The sequence below is a fragment of the Budorcas taxicolor genome, chromosome 8, assembly GCF_023091745.1.
Source record: "Budorcas taxicolor isolate Tak-1 chromosome 8, Takin1.1, whole genome shotgun sequence".
Lineage (NCBI taxonomy): Eukaryota > Metazoa > Chordata > Mammalia > Artiodactyla > Bovidae > Budorcas > Budorcas taxicolor.
This window is the reverse complement of record NC_068917.1, coordinates 98,294,932-98,315,360: the sequence shown is the minus strand read 5'-3', so window position 1 is coordinate 98,315,360 and position 20,429 is coordinate 98,294,932.

Here is a 20,429-nt window from a genome sequence, read left to right as displayed (position 1 = left end):
GCAAAGTAATTCAGTTATACATATACCTGTTGTTGTTGTTGTTCAGTCGCCCAGTCAGGTCTGACTCTTTGTAACCCCATGGACTGCAGCACACCAGGCTTCTCTGTCCCTCACCATCTCCTGAAGTTTACCCACAAGTTCATGTCCATTGCATCAGTGATGCCATCCAGCCATCTCATCCTCTGACACTGTCTTCTCCTTCTGCCCTCAATCTTTCCCAGCATCAGGGACTTTTTCAATGAGTTAGCTTTTCACATCATATGACCAAAATACTGGAGTTTCAGTTTCAGCATCAGTCCTTCCAACAAGTATTCAGGGGTGATGTCCCTTAAGATTGACTGATTTGATCTCTTGTTGTCCAAGGTACTCTCAGGAGTCTTCTCTAGCACCATAGTTCAAAGGCATCAGTTCTTCGGTGCTCTGCCTTCTTTATGGTCCATCTCTCACAACTGTATGTGAGCACTGGGAAGACCATAGCCTTGACTGTATGGACCTTTATTGGCAGACTAATGTCTCTGCTTTTCAACACACTGTCTAGGTTTGTCATCACTTTCCTGGCAATAAGCAAACGTCTTCTGATTTCGTGGCTGCAGTCACCATCTGCAGTGATTTTAGAGCCCAAGGAGAGGAAATCTGTCACTGCTTCCACCTTTTCCCCTCTATTTGCCATGAAATAATGGGGCTGGATCCCATGATCTTAATTTTTTTAATATTTAGTTTTAAGCCAGCTCTTTCACTATCCTCCTTCACCCTTACCAAGAGGATCATTAGTTCCTCTTTGATTTCTGCTATCAGAGTGATATCATCCACATATTTGAGGTTGTTGATGTTTCTCCTACCTGTCTTGATTCCAGCTTGTAACTCATCCAGCATTTCTCATGATGTGCTCAGCATACAGATTAAACAAATAGGGTGTCAGCAGGCAGCCCTGTTGTGTCTGTACATGTACATATATATATATATATACACACATGTACATACATGCATACATATATAGACATACACAAACATATATATTGTTTTTCATATTACTTTCCATTTCAGTTTTTTACAGAATATTGAATATAGTTCCCTGTGCTATACAGCAGAACCTTATTGTTTTATATATAGTAGTTTGTGTCTGCTAATCCCAAACTCCTAATTATCCCTCCCACCCCCCTTTAATCCTCTGCTCACCATAAGTTCGTTTTCTGACATGGTATTTAGTAAATGATGGAGCTAAGAATTGTCAGTTCTTGCTATTCAGAATCCTAGGTTCCCTCTCTTAGAGGACCAAAATGGCCAAGATTTAGATAGTTGAGGGGGATGTGGAGAAAGTAAAAATGCCTATAACTTCAGACGTGGAGTTAGATGCAGCTGGTACAATTCAGAGGTGATTGAAATCTCTGGTAGAGTAATGACTAGAATTGTATTGTCCAGGCCACAATAGCTATGGTCTTTTATCAAGAAGTTTATGAGACTTTTCTGTTGTTTTGGCTGGTCTTCTTATTTTACCTGTGCACCAAGTATTTGGCTAAGATTATCATATACTTGTTTTTGTGGGTGTCTTACTATACTTGCTCTACTTTAGGATACTTGAGGGCAGATACAATGTTTTTGGCATCTTTGCATGCTCCAAATCAAGAGCTATGAATGTAGTAGGTGCTATAATATCTGTTGTTGGAGTGTTTTAGAATGAATGAGTATTTCTTAATGTTACCTTCTTGGATTTCCAAGTGGATAATTCAACTGTAGCCATTTCTTCCCCACTAGCACCTCTAACAGAGGGTGAGCATGGTGCATGATCAAGCAAAATAACTCAAACCTATTCGTCTCTTGCCTCAATTTTTCCAAGTACTTAAGTTACCCAGCTGTTCCCTTTTGGGCCCACTGATACACTTTACTGTCAGTTGCCTTCTCTCCCTGTCCCCCACTCCTCATTTCTTTTTTTTTTTTTAATTTTTATTTTTACTTTATTTTACTTTACAATACTGTATTGGTTTTGCCATACCTTGACATGAATCCACCACGGGTGTACATGCGTTCCCAAACATGAACCCTCCTCCCCACCTCCCTCCCCATAACATCTCTCTGAGTCATCACCGTGCACCAGCCCCAAGCATGTTGTATCCTGTGTCGGACATAGACTGGCGATTCGATTCTTACATGATAGTATACATGTTACAATGCCATTCTCCCAAATCATCCCACCCTCTCCCTCTCCCTCTGAGTCCAAAAGTCCGTTATACACATCTTTTTTGTGTCTTTTTTGCTGTCTTGCATACAGGGTCGTCATTGCCATCTTTCTAAATTCCATATATATGTGTTAGTATACTGTATTGGTGTTTTTCTTTCTGGCTTACTTCACTCTGTATAATCGGCTCCAGTTTCACCCATCTCATCAGAACTGATTCAAATGAATTCTTTTTAACAGCTGAGTAATACTCCATTGTGTATATGTACCACAGCTTTCTTATCCATTCATCTGCTGATGGACATCTAGGTTGTTTCCATGTCCTGGCTATTATAAACAGTGCTGCGGTGAACATTGGGGTACATGTGTCTCTTTCAATTCTGGTTTCCTCGGTGTGTATGCCCAGCAGTGGGATTGCTGGGTCATAAGGTAGTTCTATTTGCAATTTTTTAAGGAATCTCCACACTGTTCTCCATAGTGGCTGTACTAGTTTGCATTCCCACCAACAGTGTAGGAGGGTTCCCTTTTCTCCACATCCTCTCCAGCATTTATTGCTTGCAGATTTTTGGATCGCAGCCATTCTGACTGGTGTGAAGTGGTACCTCATTGTGGTTTTGATTTGCATTTCTCTAATAATGAGTGATGTTGAGCATCTTTTCATGTGTTTGTTAGCCATCCGTATGTCTTCTTTGGAGAAATGTCTATTTAGTTCTTTGGCCCATATTTTGATTGGGTCGTTTATTTTTCTGGAATTGAGCTGCATAAGTTGCTTGTATATTTTTGAGATTAGTTGTTTGTCAGTTGCTTCATTTGCTATTATTTTCTCCCATTCAGAAGGCTGTCTTTTCACCTTGCTTATAGTTTCCTTTGTTGTGCAGAAGCTTTTAATTTTAATTAGATCCCATTTGTTTATTTTTGCTTTTATTTCCTGAATTCTGGGAGGTGGATCATAGAGGATCCTGCTGTGATTTATGTCTGAGAGTGTTTTGCCTATGTTCTCCTCTAGGAGTTTTATAGTTTCTGGTCTTACATTTAGATCTTTAATCCATTTTGAGTTTATTTTTGTGTGCGGTGTTAGAAAGTGATCTAGTTTCATTCTTTTACAAGTGGTTGACCAGTTTTCCCAGCACCACTTGTTAAAGAGATTGTCTTTACTCCATTGTATATTCTTGCCTCCTTTGTCAAAGATGAGGTGTCCATATGTGTGTGGATTTATCTCTGGGCTTTCTATTTTGTTCCATTGATCTATATTTCTGTCTTTGTGCCAGTACCACACTGTCTTGATGACTGTGGCTTTGTAGTAGAGCCTGAAGTCAGGCAAGTTGATGCCTCCAGTTCCCTTCTTCTTTCTCAAGATTGCTTTGGCTATTCGAGGTTTTTTGTATTTCCATACAAATCTTGAAATTATTTGTTCTAGTTCTGTGAAAAATATGGCTGTAGCTTGATAGGGATTGCATTGAATTTGTAAATTGCTTTGGGTAGTATACTCCTTTTCACTATATTGATTCTTCTGATCCATGAACACGGTATATTTCTCCATCTATTAGTGTCCTCTTTGATTTCTTTCATCAGTGTTTTATAGTTTTCTATATATAGGTCTTTAGTTTCTTTAGGTAGATATATTCCTAAGTATTTTATTCTTTTCTTTGCAATGGTGAATGGAATTGTTTCCTTAATTTCTTTTTCTACTTTCTCATTATTAGTGTATAGGAATGCAAGGGATTTCTGAGTGTCGATTTTATATCCTGCAACTTTACTATATTCACTGATCAGCTCTAGTAATTTTCTGGTGGAGTCTTTAGGGTTTTCTATGTAGAGGATCATGTCATCTGCAAACAGTGAAAGTTTGACTTCTTCTTTTCCAATTTGGATTCCTTTTATTTCTTTTTCTGCTCTGATTGCTGTGGCCAAAACTTCCAGAACTATGTTGAATAGTAGCGGTGAGAGTGGGTACCCTTGTCTTGTTCCTGACTTTAGGGGAAATGCTTTCAATTTTTCACCATCGAGGATAATGTTTGCTGTAGGTTTGTCATATATAGCTTTTATTATGTTGAGGTATGTTCCTTCTATTCCTGCTTTCTGGAGAGTTTTCCCACTCCTCGTTTCTGAGTGCAGACCAATTCAGGTAGGAATTAGATCAACAACCTCAGTGCCATTGGAAGGACTTGCTGCTCAGTCATCTGACTGATCTTGGGTTTGGTCTAGTGACATATTTTCCCAAGTGACATTTGTTCTCTTCCCTGTTTATTGTTGATCTAAGCCATAGATCTGGCTTATACCAATCATTAATTTTCCTGCTCAAAGGCACTGTTCCCTTTTAGGACTTGACAGTGGCCCGGACTCAGCCTGGGACTGGGTCCTGATGTCCTATGGGGTACTTCTCCCTGGGACAAGAATCTGGATCTTTATACCAGCCTGTTGTTGCCCATGGACAATTTACCTGGAAATCACTTCCCACCTGTCTGTCTGCCTGACTGGGGAGGCAGACAGGATGCTGGAATTCCTCACCATTGTGCTCTATCCATTTGATTGGAAGAGTTGCTTCAATCATGCTTGGGCTTGCTGTGTCCTTTGGTCATTGTGGCTCTTCCATCTGGCTGCCAGTCTTGTGTTTACCTTTGCAGCTGGGCCTATTCCTCCTGCTAAAGATCTGACTGTATACTTCCAGGGTCAGAATTTCACTTTGTCTTCTCTGCCTGCTCTGCATGGCTGTGAGATGCCCATAGTGTCCTGTGCAAAAACAAAAGCCCCTTTAGTTTCATCTTATTGTGCCCTCTAAGAGGTTTGGTGTGAAGGAAAGTTTGAAACTAATTGGATAAATTAAGGGTTGATGTTTGGGATAGTTTTTATTGGTTAATTCTGTCTCTATTATTGCCATTTTTTTTGACCCACATTCAGTCAGATACTAAATATTGCTTTCCAGTGTTACTGGAAACTTGGGTTCGGCTGCTTGCTGCTTGAATCAATACTCATGAAACAAGTGCTGGTAGGAATGGAAAGGTTGTTTTAATCAGAAGACTAGCTATTTAAAGAGAAGGTGGACTCATGTCCCAGAAACAACTCTGAAGATGCTGCTCAGCCATGGAAGTTTTTAAAGGGAAAAAGGGGATGTAATCCAGCCATGAAAGTTTTTAAAGGGACAAAGGGGATGTAATCTCAATTAATCACTGAGGTAGCTGGTCAGATTTGTTGGGTACGGGCTTGTTGACTCCTTATAATCTATCTTTAGATGCTGTCTGGTTCAGTTTGCTCTTGAGAAGGGGAAGCTGAAGAAAAGTTTTAGGCATCCATTAATTACTTATTCTTTGTTCTTATTTCTTTGTTCTAATGAAAGAAACAACAGGTTATACAAAGTATTGTGTGATCAAAAGATTTGAAAAGTGTGCTTAGATCAGAGGTTAGTTGAAATACAGCTTTGCTAGAGTGACAAGACAAAAGGGTCTCCTGCAGAGAGCTGCTTCTTGCCATAGAGCTGCCTGCATTAAGCTGCTCACAAATCCCTACTGTGCTCTTTAAGAGGTTCCACCATTCTATTTCTATGGGATTATGAGTGAAGGTCTATCTTTTGTAATTTCTTCATGCTGATATAGGATGCCATATTCTCAGAGTGGAATATGTCAACATGGGTCTGTGGCATCTTCTTGGTAACAATTTTAGTTGCCTGCTTACATATACAGGCAGAGCAAGCTACAATCATTTTGATATCCACAGAGATACAGATGATTATGAGCAGTAGTGTTAATCCCATTCTCTTGAGGCTAGTTCTTGCAATAACGCTACCCATAGGTTCAGTATTGCTCAAGATGGAGTAGCATATGCCATGGCTATTGTGTGAAAGTCGCTCAGTTGTGTCTGACTTTTTACAACCCCATGGACTATACAGTCTGTGGAATTCTCTAGGCCAGAATACTGGAGTGGGTAGCCTTTCCCTTCTCCAGGGAATCTCCCCAACTCCGGGATCCAACCCAGGTCTCCTGCATTGCAGGCAGATTCTTTATCAGCTGAGCCACAAGGGAAGCCCCATAATAATGTGCATCAGACACTAAAATATTTGGTGACTCTGCCATGATAATCATTAACTGAGTTGCTCTTTTATGACTCTGGAAGGCTTGGGAGACTTCAGTTTTTTTCTATGAACAAGAGACAGGGGACATGGAAGGGCCTTTGTACTTTGAGGGGTGAGGCTTGCAGGGTTCTGCTCAATTTTTACTAGGAAACTGCTATAGAATAAGGACAGTGAAAAGCTGGCTTAAAACTTAGTATTCAAACACTAAGATCATGGCATTTGGTCCCATCATTTCATGGCAAATAGATGGGGGAATAGTGGAAACAGTGGCAGATTTTATATTCCTGGGCTCCAGAATCACTCCAGACAGTGACTGCAGCCACAAAATTTAAACATTCTTACTCCTTGGAAGAAAAGCTACGGCAAACCTGTGTACGTGTCAGTTGCTTAGTCATGTCCGACTCTTTGTGACCTCATGGACTATAGCTTGCCAGGCTCCTCTGTCCATGAAATTCCCCAGGCAAGAATACTGGAGTGGGTTGCCATTCCTTTCTCCAGTACAGTGTATTAAAAAACAGAGGCATCACTTTGTTGACAAAGGTCCATATAGTCAAAGCTATGGTTTTTCCAGTAATCATATACAGGTGTAAGAGTTGAACCATAAAGAAGGCTGAGTGCTGAAGAATTGATGCTTTTAAATTGTGGTGCTGGAGAAGACTCTTGAGAGTCCCTTAGACTGCAAGGAGATCGAACTAGTCAATCATAAAGGAAATGAACCCTGAGTATTCATTGGAAGGACTAACGCAGGAGCTGAAGCTCCAATACATTGGTCACCTGATGCAAAGAGCCGATCCATTGGAAAAGACCCTGATGCTGGAAAAGACTGGAGGGCAGGAGGAGCAGAGGATGAGATGGTTGGAGAGTATCACCAACTCAATGGACATGAATTTGAGCAAACTCTGGGACAATCTCTATAGTTAATGGGGTTGCAAAGAGTTGGTCACAACTTAGTGACTAAACAACAAGAAACTCAGATATATCCCAGTCATAAGGGTCCAGGCTCCTTTTGTGTGTCATACTTCACTGGGCTGGATGTCCTACACAGTCTGGAAAAATAATTGGCAATCACCATTTGCAGATTCTCTTAACATAATTGTAAAAGATTTCTTAAAATAGCAGTACATTTCATTAGTACCTTTTAAAGAAGAGTGATACACACTGGCTCAAATAAATTAATGTTCCCACCCAGAGAAATAGGTGAGGGGATGCACAGTGAAGAGAAGTATGCAAGAACCATGTTACAATTCGATGATAGATCAGATCAGAATCTCACTCTTTAGGGAAAAAGAAAACATCCGGTTTGACAGACACAATTAAATATTACAGCCTTGTAAGGAGGCTTGAGGACTGGATAGCTCCAGACTTCCAAAAGTTGCCTTCATTCTATGAGATATCTCCATTTGGCTTTCTAAGATGTTTCAAATTTACCTTGTCCCTAACTGAACTTCTGATTATCATTGCTGTTCCCTCCCCTCCCACTTCTCATGCATCTTTTACAACCTGCTTCGCCCAAAGTAACTTCACTGTAGTGCATGGCAGCTCTATCCTTTCAGTTGTTCATATCCCAAACCTTGAACTCATTCTTGACTCTCTTCTTTCTTTAACACCTTATATTGAGCCTCTCAGAAATTCTGAGTTCCAGTTTCAAAATAAATTGATAATATGACCATTTTCCACCATCTCTTATTTTCCTGGTCATAGTGATCATTGTTTTCTGCTTGAGATTCACAAATAGCCTTCAATTGGTCTCTTTGAGTCTACTATGGCTCCCTCTTCTTCTCCCCTACTTCATTCTGTACACAGGCTTTGGTTTCAGCCATGGCTCCTGATGTCTACTATGGCTCTTCAGTTTACCCAGAGAAAAACCCAAAGTCCTCATCATAGCCTCCAAGGGCTTCAGGCCCTCAGTTACTTCTGATCTCATATCCCATTACTTTCTCCTTTTTTCACTGTCTTCTGGCCATGCTGACCTTGCTGTCAGACATGTTTTTTGCCTCAGGGCCTTTTTGCTAGATGTTCCTTCTTCTTGAATAGTCTTCCCCCGGAGATATGATACCTTCTTCTTTTTTGGCTGCATTGTGCAGCATGTGGGATCATAGTTCCCCAACCAGCGATTGAACCCATGCCCCTTGCGGTGGAAGCATGGAGTCTTAACCATTGGACTGCCAGTAAAGTACCAATCTGGTATCATCTTGACCAACTTCCTTTCATTCTTTCATTTCTTTTCTTAAATGTTACCTTCTCAATGAGGCCTACTGGGACTAACCTTTTAAATACTCCTCTCTAAAATGCTGTCTATTCTAATTTTTTTTAGTCTATTTTACTTCTTTCCTCATAGTACCCATCACCTTCTAATATACTGTAGTAATTTACTTAGTATGTCTACTGTTTATGGAAGTGCTTTTAGCAGAGTCTTTCCAAGAGCAGATTCTGAACAAAGGTTATTTCTTGCATTGTCAGAGATGTTGTTTAAAAAATCTTTTAATTTAGATTTGCTTTACAAAATATAGAACTTTCTTAAAGATTGTCTTTTTTTTTAATTGAAGTGAGAGTCACATAATAAAAAAGTTAATCATTTTACAGTGAACAATTCAATGGCAGTTAGTACATCCACAGTGTTGTGTGGCATATACTTTTGGTCATACTTTTATATATATTGTGTGTGTGTGTGCTCAGTCATGTCCAACTCTTTGCTACTTCCAAAATATATCTGAATCAGCAGTATCTTTAGATATGGTCTTCCAGCAATTTCTTTTGCCTCTCAAATTTAAAGACAAAAAGAAAAAAAGAAAAAATGAAACCACAGCGACAAAGGAGATTGTCTGACCTCTTAACTATTTTTCAAACCAGACAGCATAGATATAGAGTTAAAAATAAATCCCTCTATGGTTATAGGCCTTAGAAAAACAAACTAAGTTTCTGTGAAGTTCAGTGGTTTTGTTAATTGCTTCAAGATGTTGGGTGTTTTAAACTATGTTGTAAAAGCCTGATATGATGACAAAACAGAACTCATTAGCTAGTACTTCCCTGTTGGAATTTTACTTAAAAATGTAAACGTTTGTGCTAAGGCAGGCTTCCCTGATGGTCTAGTGGTTGAGAATCTGCCTGTTGGTGCAGGGATCACCAGTTTGATCCCTGGTCTGGGAAGTTCCCACATGCTGTGGAGTAACTAAGCCCCGTGCGCCAGTGCTATAGAGCCCGTGAGTCACAATTCCTGAGCCCCTGGCTGCAGCCACTGAAGCCCACGTGCCTACAGCCTGTGTCTGCAACAAGAAAAGGCCACTGCAATGAGAAGCCCGCACACCTCAAGGAAGAGTAGCCCCCGCTCACTACAACTAGAGAAAGCCTGAGTGCAGCAGTGAAGACCCAGCACAACCCCAAATAAATAAATAAATAAATCTTAAAAAAACGTTCATAGTTAGACAATCTTACAACTGCCAATTTAAACATATTAAATCAGAAAAGGGAACAATAGAGATAACACTGATACACCTCTGCTTTATTGAGCTAGATCTGAGAACCACACATCTCATTCCCTTCATTCTTTCCTTGTCCTTTTAGAATGCTATAAAGTGAATTCAAGAAAATTCCTAGAAGGATACACAAGAAATTGCTAACAGCTTTTGCCTCTGCAGAGGGGCTCTGAAGGTGGTAGGAGGAAGCCTTATTTTATAATTGCATAATATACCTTGGTGTACTGTTTGAACTTTTACCCTAGGCATGTATTACAGTTTCAGTAAAATAAAAAATAACACCAACAAAAAGCTAATATTTCCCCAAGTACCACATAGTTCTGGGCATTTGTTAGTCAGGGTTCTTTAGGATGATGGAAGCCCATTTAAACAGGCCTCCACAGATAAGGGGGGTGGTTTATTGGATCACAGGCAGAGATGGAGTAATTCACAGAATTTAAGGAAAAACTGCAATAATCAGGGCCTCAGGGATTAGAACTAAGGCCTCTATAAACCCCAGAATTTTTTCTCCTGCTCTCCTTATCATCTCTACTTGCATTTTTGCATGTTGGTATCATTCTTTCGTACTTTTCCATATAAACATGGCTGCTGATAGTCGTAGTTTAGGAATCTGAGAGAAAACAAAAAACTACCTATCTTCCAGAGTTTCTAGTTCACTCTTAATGAAAGACTTTGATTGGCTTTACTGTACCTTGAACAACTGTGATTGTCAGGGGAGTTGCCTTACCTGGATCATCTACTCAGCACATGGTCAGGGTAGTAGAATTTCTTAACAGAAGGAACATATGAAAGCTTCCTGAGAGGGAAAATAAGTTACCACAGTCTCCTACAATCTACCCCTTGACTGTTCAGTCTAACACAAACTCTCCTTCCGTAAGCTACTATTTTTAAAATGTTCTAGGCCAAAATAACACAACCATCATACAGATCCCTAAAATGTACTCACCCCCTCCCTGAATCAAAAACAATTTGTAGTCTTTACTAGCTGATTTAGTGCCAAGTCCAAGTCGCTGGAAGATCTTCCTTCTCAGGTAACTTTGAATTCTACTTCTCTTGGTTCAGAAACCCATGTCTAATTGAGGTGTTAACACCCACATTGAAAAGCAACTATTTAGAAAAGAGAAAAAAGGAAACACAATATGAAACAGTAATTTTTCTATGATAAATATTACCTCCTGCTGATCAGGGATAGCAAAGATTCACCTCTGTGGAAAAGGAATGAGTTTCTTTGATACAAAATATGGCAACTTCAGGTTCTCCTGACTAGCAGGAATCTTTCCAAAGTGAAGTATAGAAGACCCTTGAAGAATACAGAGTTTAGTGGAGGTGATCCTCCAGTGGAAAATCTACATATTATTTATAGTTGTTCTTCCATATCCTCATTTCTCTGCATTTGTGTTTTTGGGTTTGTGGATTCAACCAGCTAGGGATTGTGTAGTGTTTTCAGTAATTGCTACTGAAAAAAAAAAAATCTGTGTATAAGTGGACCCATTTAGTTCAAACTTGTGTTATTCAAGAATCAGCTCTATTTGCCCAGGGCTTAGAGGCCAAGCTTTCAAGGTCCCCTGGTCCTTCAGATAGCCCCATTCCAATACCTACAAGTACCCAGTCTTTTCAATAAGAACATTTTTGTTAGTGGAACTTAAATCATTATCTGCAGGCAGAAAAGACTTTGTAATAAGACTATATGTTATATATATTTATTTACTTAATGTTTAATTTCTGTTAAAATAGAAACTCAAACTTTCTTTTTGTTACAGTTTTGATAATGAAAGAATCACAACTCATTTCTGAGTGGTGGACACCTTCCTCCAAGTTGTGTATGTATGTATGTGTGTGTGTGTGTGTGTGTGTGTGTGTGTGTGTATAAATATTCATTCCTCTCCAGGAAATAGGTAATATTAGACTATGTTAAGCAATAACATTAGGCAATATTATTTTGTAGATTATTGTTTCAAAAGTGCTTTCATGCTCTTGAGAAAGGGGGAAAGGATGCTATTTGTTATTGATTTCTTACCTTTCCTATCCTGCTTTGATTTTTCACTGGCTATAAAAGTTCTTTCTGATGTTCCCAAGTCTAGTCATTAAGAACTTTAGTGAGGAGGATGGGGAAAGAGAATAAAACTTCAGGTGTGAAGGATGAAAGGTATGTGGTGAGAAAGTTAGAAGGGCCATTGACTCAAAGTCAAAGAAGTAATTCATGAGTAGTTGGGAAGACTTCTGTGACTGGCCTTGTCTTTATTGCCTTAGAGTCATATTGGATCAGAAACATTGCCAGCTGACTATGAGGTTTTCATAGGATTGACAATCTTCATTACCTGTTCTGAAGATCAAGTGTTCACTCTTCATGAACCCTTTTTATATTTTACATCAGACATCCTCAAAAATGTTCCTTCTAGCAGAAGCAAAGCCCAACTTACCAGCTTATACTGTCTACTTCTGCCACTAGGTAGCTAATCCTTATGGTGTTCCTACTAAAATTATGAGACTAAAGGGAACCCCTAGACCCTCAGAGAAATGATGGGAAGGAGTTTCCACACCAGAGCCCCAAGCTGGAGTGGTAATAAGTTGATATTTTCCTCAGTCTATTTTAAGTCAGGCAACCTGGAGCTGGATTTTTTCTTTCCTGTTTCTAATGATACTTTGCTTAAGGTTGCATGGAAGCTTAAGTTTGCATGGAAGCTTAAGGTAAAAGTTTAACTAGCTGATTCCCCACTGTACATCTCAGAGTTTTATCTCCTCTGGTAGTGTGGAGTGTGGTGATGGAAAGGGAGGAAAGTGTCATCATTCTTATGCAACAATCATTCTTAATTTCTTCTGAGTATTTATTTTTTACATCTCCTCTTCCTAGAACCAAATTGTTCTCAGTTAGGGATTATTTGGTTTCAAGGAAGAGAAGCACTCAAATTAGCTCAAGTAGAATGTTTATTATGTGGTTACAACATCTCATGTTCTGGACAGTGAGGCAATGCCATGGATGTTTATGGAGAAGAAATGAAGTACAGTTTGGCCTTAGAGCATCTGAAAAAGGGAAATAGAGAGTAAGGACATAAACCTGTTCTTTTTAAGAGACTCTTTGATCTCTGTAATCCGTTTCTGTCTACTCTGATCTCTCTGCAGAGCATGCATTTTTCCTTATTCATGGTATCTTTGAACCTATAGTTTCAACTTGGTTCAGTGTCTTATGATGGAGGAAAGGTAGTTATCCAAAAGGAAACTGGAATGTTACTAAGAAGGGTGAATGAATTATGGGCTAAAAAATGAAAAATTTCCATGATAATAACCAATATAATCAAACCAATTCAAGTTGATTGAATAGTTTTCTGTGTCTAAAGTGATAGTTACCATGCCACCAAGCCCAGGTACATGGCTCTATTCCTGAAACTGGAATATATCTAGCAATTGTTTGCTGACTAGTTGAATAAGTGAATGAATGATTAGAGGTGAAGCTAGATCCATGTCTGATCTATTATGACTCATCTTTGTAATATTCAAATAGCACCTCATATGCTAGGAGTTTTTGTATATGGTAGTTGCTCAGTAAGTATAATATTAACAGAGTAAATTTTACTTCCTTTCTTCTGAGTATTTCACTCTTTTAAATGACCGAGTCATTGTTTAGTACAGTGGTTTCCAAAGTAGATTACACTGGGGTATGAAAAAATCATGAATTCTTTGTGTGTTTACCTGAAAAATAAGAAATATTAAATATATAACATAGGAACTGACACTGGTGCATTCACATAAGTCAAATGTCAACTGTAGTTCACAAAGTGCTCTGAGGAAGAGTGACATGGGAGGCTTAACCAAGTTGTTTTCTCATGGGTGTTGGTTTTCAGCATACTTTCATTAGAGTGGATCCATGAACACCATGAGTTTGAACTGTGGCGGGTCCACTTGTTGATGAATTTTCTTCACTAAATATGTACTCCAATATCCATGTACTCGTGATCCATGGTTGGTTGAAATTGCAATGCAAAACCATGGGTATACACAGGGCCTACTATAAAGTTATACATGGATTTTTGACTGCATGTGAGTCAATACCCCAACGTGTGTGTTGTTCAGGAGTCAGTTGTTTATGTGTGCAGCTTATGTGTGCCTATGTATATTGTGAAAGTAGTACAAATTATATTTTTAATTAAAGTAACTCTTACAGAGTGGACCGGAGAAGGCAGTGGCACCCCACTCCAGTACTCTTGCCTGGAAAATCCCATGGACGGAGGAGCTTGGAAGGCTGCAGGCAATGGGATCGCTGAGGGTCGGACATGACTGACTGACTTCACTTTCACTTTTCACTTTCATGCATCGGAGAAGGAAATGGCAACCCACTCCAGTGTTCTTGCCTGGAGAATCCCAGGGACGAGGGAGCCTGGTGGGCTGCCGGTCTGTGGGGTCGCACAGAGTCGGACACGACTGAAGCGACGCAGCAGCAGCAGCAGCAGCAGCAGCAGCAGCAGCAGCAGCAGCAACAAAGAGTGGATAAAAGGCTTAAAAAGGTATTTGTAAAGGAACTGTGAATTGAAGATAATTCCTATGATGGCAAAACAAGGAAACAGTGAGAAAATAGTCAAGTAAACTCTTATGCTCCTGTTATGAGTTCTTTGTTAGTAATATTAAGAGATAAATAATTATCTAGTCAGATCTGACAAGAAGTAGTAAAGAAAATTAGAAAATTTCCTGGAGCCTCTTTGTACTGTGGGTTTAAATCTAATACTGTTAACAATAGGCATTGACCCAAAATGAGCATTGTGCTTGACTTTTATCCATGAAGCTGTCAGTGTTATCATGACATTTAGAAACAGCATCTAGAACACGAAGGTCAGATTTCTACACCTCTTTTACAGAGATGTTGTAGTTAGGCAATACTCAAATTCACTTAGCATAATTTTACTGCCTTTACAGTTTTTGCTTAAGAACAGAAGTTAAAACATACATGGTAAAAGCTGCCTGAAATAATAAAAAAAAATGTATTCCTTTGTTGGCAAATATCACTGGAAGACACCTAGAAAACACTGCTGAAGATCTGAAGAAACTGTCATTATAAAGAGAAATTTGACAGTGTAAAAAGTTTGTGATATGGCTGGATGAAAGTACAGATGTTTCTAACTTGTCTTAGTTTATGATATTTGCTCGATTCTGTTTCAATAATGAAATACACTAAAAACTATTTTTTCTCTGTCTCCACTGAGGAAAAGATATCCTAGAAGGCATATATTAATTATACATATATTAATGACTTCTTAAAAAAGAAGGGATAAAACTAGAGGGACAGAACCACAGGAGAAATTTAATCATGGCATCATCCATAGGCAGCTATTGCAGCATAGAACTCAGAACCATAGTGATTAAAATTCCAGGAATGTAGATGTGGTGAATCTTGTGAAACAGAGCCTTTAATAGTAAAACTTTTATAATGATCTATAGCAGGGGCTGGCAAGTGTTTTCTGTAAAGAGGAAGATAGTCAATGTTTGCAGGTCTCTGTCACAACTATTCAATTCTGCCTTTGTAGGTAACTGCATTGTTGTTCAGTTGCTAAGTCATGTTCTACTCTTTACAACTCCATGGACTGCAGCACACCAGGCTTCCCTGTCCCTCACTATCTCCAGAGTTTGCTCAAACTCATGTCCACTGAGTCAGTGATGTTATCTAATCATCTCATCCTCTACCGTTCCCTTCTCCTCTTACCCTCAATCTTTCCTAGCTTCAGGGTCTTTTCTAAAGAGTTGGCTCTTCACATCAGGTGGCCAAAGTACCAGAGCTTCAACTTCTGCATCAGTCCTTCCAGTGTATATTCAGGGTTGATTTCCTTTAGGATTGACTGGTTTGATCTTCTTGCTGTCCAAGGGACTCTCAAGAATCTTCTCCAGCACTGCAATTCAAAAAGGAGCCATAGACAATATAGAAGTGAATGCTTGTGACTGTGTTCCAAAATAAAATTTTATTTCTAAAAATAGGAGCAGGCTGGATCTGATACAAGGGCTGTAGTTTGCTGACTCCTCCTTTGTTATGAGCAAGGAATAGCCATGAACACAGAGATTCACTGTTTATCTTGTGTCAAAGCACTTTAAAAGGCTGTTGAAGTTATAAAGACAAAAACTCTGATTTATTTACCTTTTTGTGTGATGACAGGTAGTTGTTGGTATTGTGCAACCCAGCAGATAAATTAAAAGAAACATAGGCACAGATTAAATAGCTTGCCTCTTCTTGGTAAAAGTGACATTTAATAATGAGAAACAAAATACTTCAAAAAAGAAACCCAGTGGGCATTTTTGAAAATAGTTCTTGGGGAATGTTTCTGTTATTATATTGTTCAATTATAGAAATTATATATGTTTGTCACCTACATACCTAATAAACTTGGAAACAGAATTTTCCAATATGTTTAATAATCTCCCAAAGAGCCTTAGTTGGTTTTAAATATGTTTATTGAAAATATCAGTATCAGTTCCTTCTAATTTGTTTGCAGTAATAAATTTTTGGCAACAAGAATGATGGGGAAAAAAAGAATGATAAAAATTGATTAGCTAAACTTAAACAATAATCTCTGTATAAATAGTGACCAGAACTGAAAAATGAGTGTTATGACTTAATAAGTGTATTCAGTGAGAGACTTCTATTTAATTCTATTCCACTCAAAGTTCTTTTCCCACCTGTGACAAACATTACAATTAAGTGTTGATATAAACTGAACGTAGATACAAGCCCTCAAACTGCCCTGACACAAAACATTAAACCAAGATTCTAAAAACAATAGCAAAGCATATTCAAATGCATTGCGTACAGTTTTTTGTTCTAGAAATTAATGAAATAAAGATTATTTAAAGGTATTTTTTCATACTGTGCTAGATTCTTTAATGTTTATCTTAAGTTTTAACATATAAAGTAGCACATATATATTACATAAGTAAATACACATGTATTGAAGTATATATGCTAACATTAAAAAAATTTATAGTGTGATATATGATCTAAAAAGTCCAGAGGCCGTTCTGTTGGTAGGGAGGCAGTGCAGCATAGAAAAACAGTCATAGACGTTGGCGCCACATAGATCAGCTGTGATTAATAATGGTAATTACCATTTAATAAATCATTCCTAGAGCTAGGCATCATGTCAGATGCACTGTAGAAATCATCTCATTATATCCTGTCCAAAATCATATGTGGGAAGCATGACACAGCTGCATCTCCTTTTGTTTTTACCAAGCACATTTCCCAAGATACTTGGCAGGCTAGGTCTTCTGCTTATGAGTGAGGGCCTTGGGCCTCAGGTTCTTTTCAACTCTAAAATTGCTAGTTGAGCTCTAGTCTCCCAGGTGCTAAAAACCATTAAAGGGTATTTATGTGGCATCCATTGAACAAAAGTAAAATAATCTGTAAAATCACTCTTTCAGTTCAGTTCAGTTGCTCAGTCATGTCCGACTCTTTGTGACCCCATGGACTGCAGCACACCAGGCCTCCTTGTCTGTCACCAACTCCCAGAGTTTACTCAAACTCACGTCCATTGAGTTGGTGATGCCATCCAACCATCTCATCCTCTGTTGTCCCCTTCTCCTCCCACCTTCGATTTTTCCCAGCATCAAGATCTTTTCAAATGAGTTAGTTCGCATCAGGTGGCCAAAGTGTTGGAGTTTCAGCTTCAGCATCAGTCCTTCCAATGAATATTCAGGACTGATTTCCTTTAGGATGGACTGGTTGGATCTCCTTACAGTCCAAAGGACTCTCAAGAGTCTTGTCTAACACCACAATTCAATAGCATCAGTTCTTCGACACTCAGCTTTCTTTATAGTCCAACTCTCACATCCATACATGACCACTGGAAAAACCATAGCTTTGACTAGATGGACATTTGTTGGCAAAATAATGTCTCTGCTTTCTAATATGCTTTCTAGGTTGGTCTAACTTATATACAGAGTACATCATGAGAAACACTGGGTTGGAAGAAGCACAAGCTGGAATCAAGATTGCCGGGAGAAATATCAATAACCTCAGATATGCAGATGACACCACCCTTATGGCAGAAGGGAAAAAGGAACTAAATAGCCTCTTGATGAAAGTGAAAGAGGAGAGTGAAAAATTTGGCTTAAAGCTCAACATTCAGAAAACTAAGATCATGACATCTGTCCCATCACTTCATGGGAAATAGATGGGGAAAAGGTGGAAACAGTGTCAGACTTCATTTTTCTGGGCTCCAGAATCACTGCAGATGGTGATTGCAGCCATGAAATTAAAAGACGGTTACTCCTTGGAAGGAAAGTTATGACCAACCTAGATAGCATATTAAAAAGCAGAGACATTACTTTGCCAACAAAGGTCAGTCTAGTCAAGGCTATGGTTTTTCCAGTAGTCATGTATGGATGTGAGAGTTGAACTGTGAAGAAAGCTGAGCACCGAAGAATTGATGCTCTTGAACTGTGGTGTTGGAGAAGACTCTTGAGACTCCCTTAGACTGCAAGGAGATCCAACCAGTCCATTCTAAAGGAGATCAGCCCTGGGATTTCTTTGGAAGGACTGATGCTAAAGCTGAAACTCCAGTACTTTGGCCACCTCATGTGAAGAGTTGACTCATTGGAAAAGACTCTGATGCTGGGAGGGATTGGGGGCAGGAGGAGAAGGGGATGACAGAGGATGAGATGGTTGTAAGGCATCACCGACTCGATGGACGTGAGTTTGAGTGAACTCCGGGATTTGGTGATGGACAGGGAGGCCTGGCGTGCTGCGATTCATAGGGTCGCAGAGTCGGACACGACTGAGCACCTGAACTGAACTAGGTTGGTCATAACTTTCCTTCCAAGGAGCAAGCGTCTCTTAATTTCATGGCTGCAGTCATCATCTGCAGTGATTTTGGAGCCCCCCCAAATGAAGTCTGTCACTGTTTCCATTGTTTCCCCATCTATTTGCCATGAAGTGATAGGACCAGATGCCATGATCTTAGCTTTCTGAACGTTGAGTTTTAAGCTAACTTTATTACTCTCCTCTTTCCCTTTCATCAAGAGGCTCTTTAGTTCTTTGCTTTCTGCCATAAGTGTGGTGTCATCTGCATATCTGAGGTTATTGATATTTCTCCCGACAGTCTTGATTCCAGCTTGTGCTTCATCCAGCCCAGCGTTTCTCATGATGTACTCTGCATATAAGTCACCCTTTAACATATGATTATAGTTAACTCTCAATTCAGTGAAGGTTTTAGCAGGTAAGGAATGAATGGCAGCTTCAGAAAAATCTACTGCCATGGTTAAAACAATACTGTACTCAACTGTTATCTAGAGACGATTAAATGTAATGTTGGCTGGACCTTGGACAGGTTCATTTTCTTAGTGGGGCTGGGCTTTCAGATGAGCCAGAGTAAGTCTGTTCTAGGAAAGCTCAGAAGGCAACTGGTCCCCTCTCATCTTGTTTCTTGTTGGAGTAGAAGCAGGTAATATAAACTCATTGTTTGCTGACTAGTTACTAACCCTGCAGTCTGGGAAGGCTCTGCTGCACTTTGACTATTATTGTTCTACCCTGATAATACAATGTGTATTGGGCATTGCCATTTCACAGGTGAGAAAATGGGCTACTTTCTCACTGACAGAAAATGATGTCAGAATTGGGATTGGAGCCCAGGTGTGGCTGATTTCAAAGCCTCTATGTCTTTCACTGCTTCTCTACTGATTATCTTGTGGGGTTTAGTCCTACTGGGACAGACATTTTGGACTAAGATACTTTCTTTTTGACTCTCAAAACACATTATGTTGGCGGATGCCAGTTCTGCTTATTCCAAATGATACCCTTTGTTTCTTTCCTGTGACTTTGCTGAGAATCATAAGGGACGTTGAAAATTATCCATTCCAATGCTCTCATTTTGTAATGAACAAAATTAATACCCAGAAAGATAAAGTAACTTACTCATGTCCCCATCGTAATTAGTGATGGCTATAAACCTGCTGTGTTCAAACTTTTGAACTCCTCACATTTTGGGAAAACAGATGCCAGAATATAAATATGTGTGATTCAGCTAAAGTTTTCAAACGTCTATAATTGAGCAACAGAGTTATAATTTTCTTTAAAAATAAATAGGCCAAATCATGGTTTTCCATCAAACTTGTTTGTGAAATCCACTTGGGGTGGCCCTTACAGTCTACCAACCTTGGATTTGTTCTTATTCTTGTTTCTTTTGACTTAAAGAGATGAGCCATGTGATTCCCAAGAGTTGGGAAGCTTTTCTGATGTTTTCAATAAAACAGTGTGTAGAGTTGGAACTCTTCTATTTTAGAATTTTTTTCCTGGTCATGAGGCAGTTAGTAACCATCACTAAACTCTCTCCTATTTCCATCTCAGATTGAATTTCTTAAAAACTCTGATTAGTTTTTTTTTTTTTTTAGCTTGCACCTGAGCCTGTGGAGTTACACAAAGCCTTTAACTTGCCCTTTCTTCTTTTTATAGTGACTGAATTTACTAAATAGCAGCTAAAAGCAGAAGAAATATTTGTTCTCATTCATTCATTCAAACAATTAAAAAAATATATTGAGCACTTACCAGGAGCCAGGTCCTGTGCTCACTGTCATCCTTGAACAAACATTCATGGTCTAGTAGAGGAGATATAAGCATAAAGAAATACAGTATTTGCAGGGATACATGATGATTTTTGTCACAGAAGTATGTGGCACTGGGAAGAATCTCTTTGCCCAAAGGAGGTGGGTAAGACATTGGAGGAAGTGACATTTGATCTGGGCATTA